Here is a 12556-nt window from a genome sequence, read left to right on the forward strand (position 1 = left end):
AGGTGCCAACTGCTGTGGCTTTCAAAAGTTTGCAAACCGACAAGGAAGGCAGGGGTGAAGACTGGGTGGAAGATGATGTGGAGGACGATGAAATCCTCGACCCCACATGGAATCAAGGTCATGCGAGTGACCTAAGTAGTTCGGAGGAAGAGGCAGTGGTCACAAGAGCCACCAGCACAGCAGAAGAGGGAGCAGGGTGCACAAGCGGAGCGGCCGTCCTCTAGACAGTACGCCTGCTACTGCCCACCGCAGCAAGGGACCGAGCACACCAAAGCCAGCTCCAAGGAGTTTTCTGGCGTGGCAGTTCTTCAGACAATATGCTGATGTCAAGACACGAGTTGTTTGCACGCTGTGCAATCAGAGCCTTAAGCAAGGCATAAACGTTCTCAACCTGAGCACAACCTACATGACCAGGCATTTAAGTGCAAAGCACGAGCTGCAGTGGAGTAGACACCTCAAAGACCAAGAAAGGTCTCTGGCTCCTCCTGCTTTCTCTTCTGCTGCAGTCTTCATCCACCTCTGGAGTGACAGTGCCACCTGCCACCCCGCAAACAGAGGATCTGCCAGCAACACCAACACTTGGGTCACCAAGCATTTCCACAATGTCCCACGGAAGCGTTCAGCTCTCCATCTTCCAAACGCTGGAGAGGAAGTATCCCCCTACCCACTCGCGAGCCGTAGCCCTGAATGCCAGTATTTCTAAATTATTGGCTTTTGAAATGCTGTCATTCCGTCTGGTGGAGACAGATAGTTTTAAAGGCCTTATGGCGGTGGCTGTCGCACAGTACGTCGTGCCCAGCCACCACTACTTTTCCAGGAGAGCTATCCCATCCCTGCACAACCAAGTAGGGGACAAAATCAGGTGTGCACTGCGCAATGCCATCTGTGGCAAGGTGCACCTCACTATGGATACGTGGACCAGAAAGCACGGTCAGGAACGTTATATCTCCATAACAGCACACCGGGTAAATGCAGTGGCTGCTGGGCCTGAGGCGGATAGCAGTTTGGCTCATGTCCTTCCACCACCAAGAATTGCAGGGAGCTTCAGTTTGCCTGCTGTTGCTTCTTCCTCCTACTCTGCTTCCTCATCCTCTACCAGCTCCTCATCCGGTCAGCATAACACCTTCACCACCAACTTCAGCACAGCCATGGGTAAACGACAGCAGGCAGTTTTAAAACTTGTCTGTTTGGGGGACAAACCCCACACCGCGCAGGAGCTGTGGACGGGCCTTGAACAACAGACCGATGAGTGGTTGGTGCCAGTGAGCCTAAATCTTGGTGGTGTGCGATAATGGGAAAAATCTCGTAGCAGCTCTGGGACTAGCCGGTTTGACACGCATCCCTCGCATGTGCTGAATTTGGTGGTGCAGAGATTCCTTAAAAATGATCCGATATGTTAGAGCTACTGCATAAAGTGCGGGCCGTCTGTGTGCGCTTTTTTAGCGTTCTCACCCTGCTGCTGCTCGCCTGTCAGCGGTGCAGCGTAACTTTGGCCTTCCCGCTCACCGCCTCATATGTGACATGCCCAAAAGGTGGAACTCCACCTTGCACATGCTTGCCAGAATTTTAGCTGCAGCACGCACGGGTGAGTCGCTCAGCGGAACAGCACCACTTCACCACCAATGACTGGGCATCCATGCGAGACCTGTGTTCCTTGTTGCGCTGTTTTGAGTACTCCACCAACATGGCCATTGCCGATAACGCTGTTCTCAGTGTAACTATCCCACTTCTATGCCTCCTTGAAAAAAATGCTGCTGGCGATGATGGAAGAGGATGTGGCACAGGAGGAGGAAAAGGGATAATTTCGTAGGGTTTCCGGCCAGTCATTCCCAAGTGGCTCCATGGGTGGGTTCCTGCACCCACAAACGCCAGGTACACAATTGTCCAGCCAGGGCACAGTTCTGGAGGATGACGAGGTGGAGGATGAGGAGTAGGAGATTGAGGAGGAGGAGGAACCATGTTCACAGCAGGGTGGCACACAGACCAGCTCATGGCCATCACTGGTGCGTGGATGGGGGGATACAGAGGACACAGACGATATACCTCCCACAGAGGACAGCTTTTCGTTGCCTCTGGGCAGCCTGGCACACATGAGCGATTACATGCTGCAGTGTCTCCGCAACGACTGCCGAGTTGCCCACATTCTAACTTGTGCTGATTACTGGGTGGCCAGGCTGCTAGATCCCCGTTACAAGGACAACGTACTGTCCTTAATTCCGTCACTGGAGAGTGATCGTAAGATGCACGAGTACAAACGCACGCTGGTAGACTCGCAGCTGGTGGCATTCCCACCTGACAGCAGGGGCACAGTGGAAGCACAAGGCCAAGGCACAGGAGGAAGAGTCCTCCAACGCTGCTGGGGCACCGCCAGCACCTCAGAAGGAAGGGTTAGTATGGCCAAAATGTGGAAAAGCTTTGTCAGCATGCCACAACAACCAGCACCACCAACTGATATGGAACGTCTTAGCAGGAGGAGGCAGCATTTCACCAACATGGTGGGGCAGTATGTGTGCACATGCCTACACGTACTGAATGACAGGTCTACCCCCTTCAACTGCTGGGTCTCCAAATTGGGCACATGGCCTGAGCTTGCCCTTTACTCCTTGGAGGTTCTGGCCTGCCCTGCAGCCAGTGTATTATCTGAACAAGTGTTTAGCATGGCAGGGGGCGTCATCACAGACAAGTGCAGCCGCCTGTCCACAACCAATGTTGACGAGCTCACGTTCATTAAAATGAACCAGGCATGGATCCCACAGAACTTGTCCGTACCTTGTTCAGAATAAATATGTATACCAGCACTAACCAGCCATTGTTATACTGCAGCACAATTGCTCATTCTTGCATTTTGGATGTTTCATACTTTCACACTTTTAGAGTGTACCCTAATTTGAAAAAAAAACAAAAAAAAAAAAACTGTGTTGGCTACCTCGTCCTCCTCCACCGCCACTTTCAGCTACACCGCTACGTCCACCGCCTCCTCAAACTACTACTCCATATTGAACTCCACCTCATAAATCAAATTATTATTTTTTTGTACGTATTTTATTTTATGTCATTTCACTACTTTGTCATTGACATTTTCTGGTGAAATTCACCAATTTGTGTATGTATAGTACCACTGCTATACCTAGTAGACCGAAAAAAATAATAATTGTCAGTTACATTTTCTGGTGAAATTCACCAATTTTTGGGTGTGATGTACCACTCCTATACCTAGTAGACCGAAAAAAATAATAATTGTCAGTTACATTTTCTGGTGAAATTCACCAATTTTTGGGTGTGATGTACCACTGCTATACCTAGTAGACAGATTTAAAAAAAGAATTGTCAGTTACATTTTCTGGTGAAATTAAAAATGTTTTGGGTGTATTGTACCACTGCTATACCTAAAAAAAATATTTAATTTGTCAGTTACATTTTCTGGTGAAATTCACAGATTTTTGGGTATTGTGTACCACTGCTATATCGAGTAGACATGTAAAAAAAAAAAAATTTTTGTGAAATTCTCCAATTTCTAGTTAACAGCTTAATAAATGTCAATAATTTTTCTTTCACATTTTCGGGTGACAATAAACAATTTTTTTCTGTCATAGACCCCTGCTCTACCAAGTAGACAGGTTAATAAATTTCACTAATTTTTCTGTTACATTCTTGGTTGACATTATACAATTTTAGATGTGAATAAACCCCTGCTCTGCATAGTTGACAGGGAATAAAATTTAAGAAATTCTTCACTAATTAATGCGCGCCACATTCATTTTATTCAATGCTTAAACTTTAAAAAGTTGTCACACTTTTATGCTTTAATAATTTCTCCCATATTAAATCCTCCCTTGGATGTGGTCTCTCTTTCTCACGCTCCCTCTCCGGCGTGGAACCCTGATTCCCTGCCACCCGTGATCACTAATCACTATGGTAGGCGTAGAAAAGAACATCGAAAGTTGATAGAGCTGATATCAAATTGGATCGTCAACATCACGGGGACGTGCGACAAGGTGGGTCAGTAAGTTTGCACACGCCTACACGAAATTACTGCCCGGGGTCAGCCCCTGCAACTTCTGGGTCTCCAAATTGGGCACATGGCTTGAGCTTGCTGTTTACCCATAGCAATACTAAGATATGTATATGCTCTTCACCTATAGGACCCATCCATCTTATGGACTCCCCTCTAGGTCTTAAAGATATCTCTAACAAGATATGCTCTTCACCTATAGGACCCATCATTTTTTAGATTGGGCCCTAGGAACTTATGCATATCTCTAACAAGATGATGATCTAGTCGTTGTCTTTTGGATCCATCCTTCTTATGGATCAGACTCCTTGTACTAAAGCTCTTCTTTTCTTGTAAAAGAACATCTGGAGGCACATACTCTGTTATATAATACAACCAACATAAAACCCTAGAGCACAGTATTTTATCAACTTTGTGCAAATTTTGAGAGAACATAGCTTTGCCAAAGCCCTAGTTCCGAACCTTGACTCTGCTATGTATTCTATTTCAAGTAAAACAATGCTTTTTAAGCAACCTTCCTTAAATTATTAACAAATTGGTTAAAGGGCACCTATTTAAACAAAAATGCAGCCTCCTCCAAAACCCCTTAGCTGCCCTTACCATCTCCATTACATGTGCGTTTTCCACCATCAGAGGTAAAAAAAAGCTTTTACAATTTGCTAATGAATTAGGGAAAAGGAACAAAGAGAAAAGACATAAAGAAATAGCATACAACTCTACAAACTAAACATTACTGGACTTTATCAGTGATATTCTAGATAATAATAACTTACCCTTTCAACACACTTTTTGATAGGAATCACCGGATGTTACTTTGTCCTTGAAGATAAATTAGATTCTATTGAAATGGTCTTCACCTATAGAATCCATCCATTGCATGGACTGGGCCCAAGGTACGCAAACATAGCAATACTAAGATTTGCATATGCTCTTCACCTATAGGACCCATCCATCTTATGGACTCCCACCTAGGTCTTAAAGATATCTCTAACAAGATATGCTCTTCACCTATAAGACCCATCAATTTTTAGATTGGGCCCTATGAACTTATGCATATCTCTAACAAGATGATGATCTAGTCGTTGCCTTTTGGATCCTTCCTTTGTATAGATCAGACTCCTTGTACTCAAGCACTACTTTTCTTGTAAAAGAACATCTATAGGCACATACTCTGTTATATAATACAACCAACATAAAACCCTAGAGCACAGTATTTTATCAACTTTGTGCAAATTTTGAGAGAACATAGCTTTGCCAAAGCCCTAGTTCCGAACCTTGACTCTGCTATGTATTCTATTTCAAGTAAAACAATGCTTTTTAAGCAACCTTCCTTATATTATTAACAAATTATTATTAACTAATAATTTAAACAAAAATACAGCCTCCTCCAAAACCCCTTAGCTGTCCTTACCATCTCCATTATAGGTGCGTTTTCCACCATCAGAGGTAGAAATAAGCTTTTACCAATTTGCAAATAATTTAGGGAAAAGAACAAAGAGAAAAGACATGAAGAAATAGCATACAACTCTACAAACTAAACATTACTGGACTTTATAAGTGATATTCTAGATAATAAGAACTTACCCTTTCAACACACTTTTTGATAGGAATCACCCAATGTTACTTTGTCCTTGAAGATGAATTAGCTTCTATTGAAATGGTCTTCACCTATAGGATCCATCCATTGCATGGGCTGGGCCCAAGGTAGGTAAACATAGCAATCCTAAGATTTGCATATGCTCTTCACCTATAGGACCCATCCATCTTATGGACTCCCCCCTAGGTCTTAAATATATCTCTAACAAGATATGCTCTTCACCTATAGGACCCATCATTTTTTAGATTGGGCCCTAGGAACTTATACATATCTCTAACAAGATGATGATCTAGTCGTTGCCTTTTGGATCCATCCTTCTTATGGATCAGACTCCTTGTAATCAAGCACTTCTTTTCTTGTAAAAGAACATCTATAGGCACAGACTCTGTTATATAATAAAACCAACATAAAACCCTAGAGCACAGTATTTTATCAACTTTGTGCAAATTTTGAGAGAACATAGCTTTGCCAAAGCCCTAGTTCCGTACCTTGACTCTGCTATCTATTCTATTTCAAGTAAAACAATGCTTTTTAAGCAACCTTCCTTAAATTATTAACAAATTGGTTAAAGGGCACCTATTTAAACAAAAATGCAGCCTCCTCCAAAACCCCTTAGCTGCCCTTACCATCTTTATTATAGGTGCGTTTTCCACCATCAGAGGTAGAAAAAAGCTTTTACCAATTTGCTAATAATCTAGGGAAAGGAACAAAGAGAAATTACATAAAGAAATAGCATAAAACTCTACAAACTAAACATTACTGGACTTTATCAGTGGTATTCTAGATAATAATAACTTACCCTTTCAACACACTTTTTTATAGGAATCACCCAATGTTACTTTGTCCTTGAAGATGAATTAGCTTCTATTGATATGGTCTTCACCTAAAGAATCCATCCATTGCATGGACTGGGCCCAAGGTACGTAAACATAGCAATACTAAGATTTGCATATGCTCTTCACCTATAGGACCAATCTATCTTATGGACTCCCCCTAGGTCTTAAAGATATCTCTAACAAGATATGCTCTTCACCTAAAGGACCCATCCATTTGTAGATTGGGCCCTATGAACTTATGCATATCTTTAACAAGATGATGATCTAGTCGTTGCCTTTTGGATCCATCCTTCTTATGGATCAGACTCCTGGTACTAAAGCTCTTCTTTTCTTGTAAAAGAACATCTGGAGGCACATACTCTGTTATATAATACAACCAACATAAAACCCTAGAGCACAGTATTTTATCAACTTTGTGCAAATTTTGAGAGAACATAGTTTGCCAAAGCCCTAGTTCCGAACCTTGACTCTGCTATGTATTCTATTTCAAGTAAAACAATGCTTTTTAAGCAACCTTTCTTAAATTATTAACAAATTGGTTAAAGGGCACCTATTTAAACAAAAATGAAGCCTCCTCCAAAACCCCTTAGCTGCCCTTACCATTTCCAATATAGGTGTGTTTTCCACCATCAGAGGTAGAAAAAAGCTTTTACCAATTTGCTAATAATTTAGGGAAAGGAACAAAGAGAAATAACATGAATAAATAGCATAAAACTCTACAAACTAAACTATCCTGGACTTTATCAGTGGTATTCTAGATAATAATTACTTACCCTTTCAACACACTTTTTCATAGGAATCACCCGATGTTACCTTGTCCTTGAAGATAAATTAGTTTCTATTGATATGGTCTTCACCTATAGGATCCATCCATTGCATGGACTGGGCCCAAGGTACGTAAACATAGCAATACTAAGAAATGCATATGCTCTTCACCTATAGGACCCATCCATCTTATGGACTCCCCCCTAGGTCTTAAAGATATCACTAACAAGATATGCTCTTCACCTATGGGACCCATCATTTTTTAGATTGGGCCATAGGAACTTATCCATATCTCTAACAAGATGATGATCTAGTCGTTGCCTTTTGGATCCATCCTTCTTATGGATCAGACTCCTTGTACTCAAGCACTCCTTCTCTTGTAAAAGAACATCTAAAGGCACATACTCTGTTATATAATACAACCAACATAAAACCCTAGAGCACAGTATTTTATCAACTTTGTGCAAAGTTTGAGAGAATTTAGCTTTGCCAAAGCCCTAGTTGCGAACCTTGATTTTGCTATGTATTCTATTTCAAGTAAAACAATGCTTTTTAAGCAACCTTCCTTAAATTATTAACAAATTGGTTAAAGGGCACCTATTTAAACAAAAATGCAGCCTCCTCCAAAACCCCTTAGCTGCCCTTACCATCTCCATTATAGGTGCGTTTTCCACCATCAGAGGTAGAAAAAAGCTTTTACCAATTTGATCATAATTTAGGGAAAAGAACAAAGAGAAATGACATGAAGAAATAGCATACAACTCTACAAACTAAACATTACTGGACTCTATCAGTGATATTCTAGATAATAATAACTTACCCTTTCAACACACTTTTTGATAGGAATCACCGGATGTTACTTTGTCCTTGAAGATGAATAAGCTTCTATTGAAATGATCTTCACCTATAGGATCCATCGATTGCATGGACTGGGCCCAAGGTACGTAAACATAGCAATACTAAGATTTGCATATGCTCTTAACCTATAGGACCCATCCATCTTATGGACTTCCCCCTAGGTCTTAAAGATATCTCTAACCAGATATGCTCTTTACCTATAGGACCCATCATTTTTTAGATTGGGCCCTAGGAACTTATGCATATCACTAACAAGATGATGATCTAGTTGTTGCCTTTTGGATCCATCCTTCTAATGGATCAGACTCCTTGTACTCAAGCACTTCTTTTCTTGTAAAAGAACATCTGGAGGCACAGACTCTGTTATATAATACAACCAACATAAAACCCTAGAGCACAGTATTTCATCAACTTTGTGCAAATTTTGAGAGAACATAGCTTTGCCAAAGCCCTAGTTCCGAACCTTGACTCTGCCATGTATTCTATTTCAAGTAAAACAATGCTTTTTAAGCAACCTTCCTTAAATTATTAACAAATTGGTTAAAGGGCACCTATTTAAACAAAAATGCAGCCTCCTCCAAAACCCCTTAGCTGTTCTTACCATCTCCATTATAGGTGCATTTTCCACCATCAGAGGTAGAAAAAAGCTTTTACCAATATGCTAATAATTTAGGGAAAGGAACAAAGAGAAATTACATGAAAAAATAACATAAAATTCTACAAACTAAACATTACTGGACTGTATCAGTGGTATTCTAGATAATAAGAACTTACCCTTTCAACACACTTTTTGATAGGAATCACCCGATGTTACTTTGTCCTTGAAGATGAATTAGCTACTATTGATATGGTCTTCACCTATAGGATCCATTCATTGCATGGACTGGGCTGTCAGGAAGCAGGGGGTGTTACCCCTACTCTGGGACCATGGGCACGGCGCAGGGCACTGGTAACCCTTCAGCTCGGTAGAACACCTGGTGCCCGAGGTGCGGGTGCACGGCGTGTGCGCAGTACACAGTCTGCTCGCACATTTCCGGGTGCATAGACTTCCTGCATTATCCGGCTGTCAGGTGTGAGCCTTGCTGAGGGAGATTCCCAGTACACACCTTCCACCTTCCTCGCCTGCCATTGGTTCCTGGGGAGGGTGGTTCCTACCTTCCCTGGCTATAAAGACCTGGCCTGAGCTCTGGTTCATTGCTGAGTTATTCCACCTTTTGGTGAACACCTAGCCTCCCTGCAGATCCTTCTATTGCCTGTTGTTTCTTTGTATCCTTCCCGGCTACTGACCCCTGGACTGTCTTCCGCCTTGAACCTTCGCTGCCTGCCTCGACCCGGATTAGACATTGACTATTACTCTTGGATTATCCCTAAACTTGTACCGCATTCTGGGCTGTCAGCTGCTTACTGCCAGTGGGTTCCTCATCCCACTACTGGCTCCCTGGGAGGTTCTGACATGGGCCCAAGGTACGTAAACATAGCAATACTGAGATTTGCATATGCTCTTCACGTATAGGACCCATCTATCTTATGGACTCCCCCCTAGGTCTTAAAGATATCTCTAACAAGATATGCTCTTCACCTATAGGACCCATCAATTTTTAGATTGGGCCCTATGAACTTATGCATATCTCTAACAAGATGATGATCTAGTCGTTGCCTTTTGGATCCATCCTTCTTATGGATCAGACTCCTTGTACTCAAGCACTTCTTTTCTTGAAAAAGAACATCTGGAGGCACATACTCTGTTATATAATACAACCAACATAAAACCCTAGAGCACAGTATTTTATCAACTTTGTGCAAATTTTGAGAGAACATAGCTTTGCCAAAACCCTAGTTGCGAACTTTGACTCTGCTATGTATTCTATTTTAAGTAAAACAATGCTTTTTAAGCAACCTTCCTTAAATTATTAACAAATTGGTTAAAGGGCACCTATTTAAACAAAAATGCAGCCTCCTCCAAAACCCCTTAGCTACCCTTACCATCTCCATTATAGGTGCGTTTTCCACCATCAGAGGTAGAAAAAAGCTTTTACCAATTTGATCATAATTTAGGGAAAAGAACAAAGAGAAATGACATGAAGAAATAGCATACAACTCTACAAACTAAACATTACTGGACTTTATCAGTGATATTCTAGATAATAATAACTTACCCTTTCAACACACTTTTTGATGGGAATCACCCGATGTTACTTTGTCCTTGAAGATGAATAAGCTTCTATTTAAATGGTTTTCACCTATAGGATCCATCCATTGCATGAACTGGGCCCAAGGTACGTAAACATAGCAATACTAAGATTTGCATATGCTCTTCACCTATAGGACCCATCCATCTTATGGACTTCCCCCTAGGTCTTAAAGATATCTCTAACAAGATATGCTCTTTACCTATAGGACCCATCATTTTTTAGATTGGGCCCTAGGAACTTATGCATATCACTAACAAGATGATGATCTAGTTGTTGCCTTTTGGATCCATCCTTCTTATGGATCAGACTCCTTGTACTCAAGCACTTCTTTTCTTGTAAAAGAACATCTGGAAGCACATACTCTTTTATATAATAAAACCAACATAAAACCCTAGAGCACAGTATTTTATCAACTTTGTGCAAAGTTTGAGAGAACATAGCTTTGCCAAAGCCCTAGTTCTGAACCTAGACTCTGCTATGTATTCTATTTCAAGTAAAACAATGCTTTTTAAGCAACCTTCCTTCACCTTAAGGACCAGGCCAGTTTTTTGCAAATCTGACCAGTGTCACTTTAAGTGCTGATAACTTTAAAACGCTTTGACTTATCCAGGCCATTCTGAGATTGTTTTTTCGTCACATATTGTACTTCATGACACTGGTAAAATAAAGTAAAAAAAATTATTTTTTTTGCATAATAAAATACCTAATTTACCCAAAATTTTGAAAAATTAGCAAATTTCAAAGTTTCAGTTTCTCTACTTCTGTAATACATAGTAATACCCCCAAAAATTGTGATGACTTAACATTCCCCATATGTCTACTTCATGTTTGAATTATTTTGGGAATGATATTTTATTTTTTGGGGATGTTACAAGGCTTAGAAGTTTAGAAGCAAATCTTGAAATTTTTCAGAAATTTACAAAAACCCAATTTTTAGGGACCACTACAGCTCTGAAGTCACTTTGCGAGGCTTACATAATAGAAACCGCCCAAAAATGACCCCATTCTATAAACTACACCCCTCAAGGTATTCAAAACTGATTTTAAAAACTCCGTTAACCCTTTAGGTGTTGCACAAGAGTTATTGGCAAATTGGGATGAAATTTGAGAATTTCATTTTTTTGCCTAATTTTCCATTTTAACCCATTTTTTCCACTAACAAAGCAAGGGTTAACAGCCAAACAAGACTGTATCTTTATTGCCCTGACTCTGCTGTTTACAGAAACACCCAATATGTGTCCGTAAACTACTGTACGGCCACACAGCGGGGCGTAGAGTGAAAGGTGCGCCGTATGGTTTTTGGAAGCCAGATTTTGCTGGACAGTTTTTTTGACACCATGTCCTATTTGAAGCCCCCTGATGCACCCCTAGAGTAGAAACTCCATAAAGTGACCCCATCTAAGAAACTATACCCCTCAAGGTATTCAAAACTGATTTTACAAACTTCGTTAACCCTTTAGGTGTTGCACAAGAGTTATTGGCAAATTGGGATGAAATTTGAGAATTTCATTTTTTTGCCTAATTTTCCATTTTAACCCATTTTTTCCACTAACAAAGCAAGGGTTAACAGCCAAACAAGACTGTATCTTTATTGCCCTGACTCTGCTGTTTACAGAAACACCCCAAATGTGGCCGTAAACTACTGTACGGCCACACAGCGGGGCGTAGAGTGAAAGGTGCGCCGTATGGTTTTTGGAAGCCAGATTTTGCTGGACAGTTTTTTTGACACCATGTCCCATTTGAAGCCCCCCTGATGCACCCCTAGAGTAGAAACTCCAAAAAAGTGACCGCATCTAAGAAACTACACCCCTCAAGGTATTCAAAACTGATTTTACAAACTTTGTCAACCCTTTAGGTGTTGCACAAGATTTAATGGAAAATAGAGATACAATTTCAAAATTTCACTTTTTTGGCAGATTTTCCATTTTAATATTTTTTTTCCAGTTACAAAGCAAGGGTTAACAGCCAAACAAAACTCATTATTTATGGCCCTGATTCTGTAGTTTACAGAAACACCCCATATGTGGTCGTAAATTGCTGTACGGGCACACAGTAGGGCGCAGAAGGAAAGGAATGCCATACGGTTTTTGGAAGGCAGATTTTGCTGGACAGTTTTTTTGACACCATGTCCCATTTGAAGCCCCCCTGATGCACCCCTAGAGTAGAAACTCCATAAAAGTGACCCCATCTAAGAAACTACACCCCTCAAGGTATTCAAAACTGATTTTACAAACTTTGTCAACCCTTTAGGTGTTGCACAAGATTTAATGGAAAATAGAGATACAATTTCAAAATT

Source organism: Bufo gargarizans, chromosome 1, assembly GCF_014858855.1.
Source record: "Bufo gargarizans isolate SCDJY-AF-19 chromosome 1, ASM1485885v1, whole genome shotgun sequence".
Lineage (NCBI taxonomy): Eukaryota > Metazoa > Chordata > Amphibia > Anura > Bufonidae > Bufo > Bufo gargarizans.